The sequence below is a fragment of the Budorcas taxicolor genome, chromosome 17, assembly GCF_023091745.1.
Source record: "Budorcas taxicolor isolate Tak-1 chromosome 17, Takin1.1, whole genome shotgun sequence".
Lineage (NCBI taxonomy): Eukaryota > Metazoa > Chordata > Mammalia > Artiodactyla > Bovidae > Budorcas > Budorcas taxicolor.
Window position 1 is genome coordinate 66,623,043 of NC_068926.1, and position 4,262 is coordinate 66,627,304.

The 4,262-nt window shown below is 53.0% G+C and overlaps 1 non-coding gene across 1 annotated transcript; it reads left to right on the plus strand.

Moving 5' to 3' along the window:
• The first annotated feature begins 204 nt into the window (after nt 1-204).
• TRNAG-CCC (transfer RNA glycine (anticodon CCC)) lies at nt 205-277 on the plus strand. Its single transcript has one exon. It is a non-coding gene; the product is annotated as a tRNA-Gly (tRNA).
• The last annotated feature ends 3,985 nt before the right edge of the window (nt 278-4,262 follow it).

A 4,262-nucleotide genomic window follows, 5' to 3' on the forward strand; every position in this document is an offset into this window, starting at 1 on the left:
AGATAGAATACTCTCAGGTCCTTCTCTCTTGGAACTCACAGGGCATGGATGGAGATGCAGAAGAAAGCATTCTAGGGGTCCCAAGAGCTGTCCATGAAAGGTCCACTGATGCTCACAGAACAGTGGGGTCCTGATACTTGAGGGACAGTTGGTCAGGAACGGCTTCGTAAGCGATGTACTTCTTAAAAATTGCCCCTGGGGACTTCCCTGGTGGTCCAGTGGCTAAGACTCTGTGCTCCCAATGCAGGGGGCCTGGGTTCGATTCCTAGTCAGGGAACCAAATCCCACATGCCACAACTAAGAGGTCACATGCCTCAACTAAAAGGGTCCAGTGTGTCACAACTTAGATCAGACACGGCCAAATAAATAAAATTTAAAAATTGCCTCTAATATGACTTACTGAGTGACCTGCCCAGCCCTTTATAAGCATTATTTTGTTTGGTTCTCATAGTAACTTCACAATGTGGACTAGCATCCTTCGCATGTTACAGGTGAGACACTGAGGTTCCACCGGATGAACTGGCTTCCCCCAGATCATGCAGCTAAGAAGCGGCAGAAGCAGAACTGGAAGCCAGGTTTCCAGGCTCTGCACTGTCCCACTGTCCTGTTGGGGTTTGCCCAGGTGTGGGTGTGGGGAGGGCATTCCAGGGGGTGGCAACAGCTGGGGTGAAGCTCTAGAGATGTAAAATGGCCTTATGCTTTGGGGGAACCATAAGAAGTTTCCCAAACTTGAGGGTGAGATGGGAGTGGGAGCAGGTGTAGGGACCGAGGGGCCGTGGGGGCATCCTTGGGAACTTGTGGGCAAAGAGGAGCTAATGAATGATTTCAGCCTTGCAGAGGGGCAGGGCTCTATGTGGGAGGTATCCTGCTTGACCCTCCAGACTGAGCTCCATCCTTTACCATCCTGCCCTGAGCCTGGGAAGCTGACCTGATTGGACACATCCACAGATTCCCACACTTGGCCCTGGCTGGGTTCAGCCAATGAGGAATCCAGCAGGAGATCAGGGGCGGGAGGAGAGGAGGGTTGGGTGTTTGTCCACCTGGCCTCCCTGGGCTGGATGTGGCCTCTGACCGAAGGCCATCAAGGGGGGGTTGCTCTAACACCACTCTCTTATTTCCTTCGTAGCACTGATGACTACCAAGGCCAAACCCTTTATTAACATACTTGTTCATGGACTGGGTTTTGCAGGCTCCCTTGGGGGTGGGGACCATGTCTGCGATGGTTACCTTGGGCTATCATTTTGGAGTGATTATTATACACTGGGCTATCTTCTAAACGCTTTCACTGGATTGTCTGAATTCTGACACCCATCACTCCCATTTTATCAGTGGCACACGGATGTAAAGTCACTTTCCCAAGTTCACACAGCCAGACAGTACTCACACCAATACTTGAACCCAGACTGAGCCTAGCTCAGAGTATGTGCGTGCTAAGTTGTTCAGTCATATCCAACTCTTTTCGATCCCATGGACTGCAGCTCAGAGGACTCCTCTGTCCATGGGGTTCTCCAGGCAAGAATACTGGAGTGGGTTGCTATGCCCTTCTCCAGGGAATCTTCCCAACCCAGGGATTGAACCCGAGTCTCCTGCATTGGCAGGTGGATTCTTTACCACTGGGCCACCTGGGAAGCCCTTAGAATAGGAACTCCACCAATATTTGTGGCAAGAATAAGGAATGGGTTTTGTTAGACTGTGAGCTAGACTGTGAGCCGATTGCTTGTCAAGCCTTGTGGCTCATCAAGTTGCCAAAGTTCAAGTCATACTGGTCAAGTACAGGTCAAACTAATCAACAGCCTTCTCTGGGTCCCGGTCTGTGCCTCCAACCCCCCGAACAAACATGGCGGCAGAGCTGCACTGTGGTGTTCTTGGACTGTATCGCAGAGTTCCTGGGCTCTGCGCATTTCTTTATGGGCCTCTTCCTCCATTAAAAAAATAATTAAAATTGTATTTTATGACTGCTTTGGTACAAGAAGGAATATTATCTCCCACTGGATTATGTTACAACTTGGCTTTTGGTTTTAAAAGAAATTAAAACCTTTTCATGGGGCCCTAAAATGTCGTGATCCCTAAACACTCAGCTGACTGCATAGCGGAGAAGTCAGGACTGAACGGTTGGGCTTTTGACTATAAGCATTTGTTATTACATGTAAATTGCACACAAGCATTCATGGGGGCATGATTACGTCCATTACAGAGATGGGAAAGCTGAGGCTCGCAGAGATTAGCCATCTGGCCCAGGAGCACAGAGTGAATCCACGGCAAAGCTCACGCCTGCTTGAGGTTTGCAATGTTGTCACGGGAAGTTCCAACAATAGCTCTCTTGGGCCGCGATGAGGATGACAGCCACGTGGCAGTGAACTTGTGACAGTGTCAAGATGAATGTGTGTCTGGCGTAGGGATGGCAGACGGGACAGAGAGACTGGGAGACTCAGATGGATTCCTGCTTGACTCCTGGTCTCAAAGTGGTGGCGAGGGCTGGGGACAGAGGAGGGGCCAGCTCTTTGCCCTCGGACTTGAACTTCCGAGTGAAGCGGGTGGCCCCCAAGTCTATGGCTACCCCTGGGGTGGAGACTGGGGCCATTTATAAGCTGAGTGTGATCTTGCCCAGCTCCGAATGTAGGTGGTCAGTGATAAGGTGGCTGCTCCGTAATGAGCTCACTGGGAAGTTCATAAACACCATTGTACTCAGAGAGCAATGGCAGACTTGAGCACGAAATAAGAGAAATAGCCAGGGGGCGGTAGGACCCCTGAGCTGAGGAGCAGCTGCGCCCAGAACACCCCCACCCTCTGCCCCCACCACCCACACAGTGTCAGACAGTCCTTGCTTCCTGCAAGGGCTCAGCTGTCCCCTGGTCTGTGACCTGGGGCGTGTGGCTTCTGGCTCATGGCTGCCTCCTCTGTACAGTGGGGCAAAGGGGAATTAAACAGTTATGGCACCCACATCCTGGGTGCGCTATGATGCTGAAGCCTGGTGTCCTGTGGAGGGCCAGTACAGGGGGGCTGCTCTAAACAGTTCAAAGCCAGGATCTCTTCTGCCACAGGTGAAGGACTGGAGGCTTATTGATTTAGCCCCCAGGTATTTACTGAGTTCCTTCGATACACTGGGTTCTCAGCTTGGCGCTGCTTGTGTGCACTGCACCAGACGAGTCCCATGGGCCTCGGTTGGAGAGGAAGGAGACGGACAATAACAAATAAATGAGGCTTATCCAGGTGGCTCAGTGGGAAAGAATCCACCTGCCAAGCAGGAGACTCAGGACACAAGGGTTCGATCCCTGGGTTGGGAAGAACCCCTGGAGGCGGGCATGTCAAGCCACTCCAGTCTTCTCGCCTAGGAAATCCCATGGCCAGAGGAGCCTGGGGGGCGACAATCCACAGGGCCCACAAAGAGCTGGATATGACTTAGCCACTACATAACAATAACGCAGTGAGTCAGAGAGCGGCAGCGAAGAAGGGCAGGGCGAAGCGGGGAGCTGCTCTTTTATTAAGGGGGACCTCAAGGAAGGACGCTTTAATAAGGTGACCTTTGCAGAGATTGAGGGGACAAGGCATGGACCTGACTGGAGGAAAAGCACTCTGGGCGGGCAGGTCATCAAGAGCAGAGGCCCTGAGGTGGGAAGGCGAGGGTGGGTTTGAGGAAGGAGGGGGTCAGGGTGGTGAGAGGCAGGGGAGGAGAGGTGAGGCCAGAGAGGTGACAGGGGCCAGGTTTGGTGGGGCTTTGTTAGGACTCTCCTTGGGGGAAGGCCTTGTGGCGTCACTGGCCTCTGGCCTTCAGCTGTCAACCCCAGGGATGGGCCAGCCCCAGAGGCCACCTTGCCCTTCCTTGCTGTCTGCATCCAGTAACTGACAACGGCGGGTGTAGGAGCCTGGTCATTTCCCCCCCAGTGTGGGCTAACTCCGATGGGCCATTCTGGCTACGGGGCTCTCCTGGACCCGCCTTGTGGCCTGGGTCCTCCCCCTGCCCAGCCCTCCCCACCTCCCTTCTGACTGCACTGATCCAAGGCTGCTTGATGTCTAACACCATCTCAGGTTTTCCTTTCAGAAAATGGCACTGATGGCCCCAAAGAGTTCCATCTCAGCGTTCTGGACTGTGTGATAAAAGGCCGTTCTGGCTGGGGTCCGAGGAGCCCTTTTGTGCCTTTTCCTGAAATCCAACCTGCTACAGCCTCGCAAGGAATTCTAAGGATTTGGGCTTTTAGTGAAACGGGAAAGGCTCAGAAGTTTGTGCTCCCAGAACGGCGGTGATCTGATCTGCCTTTTGGAAG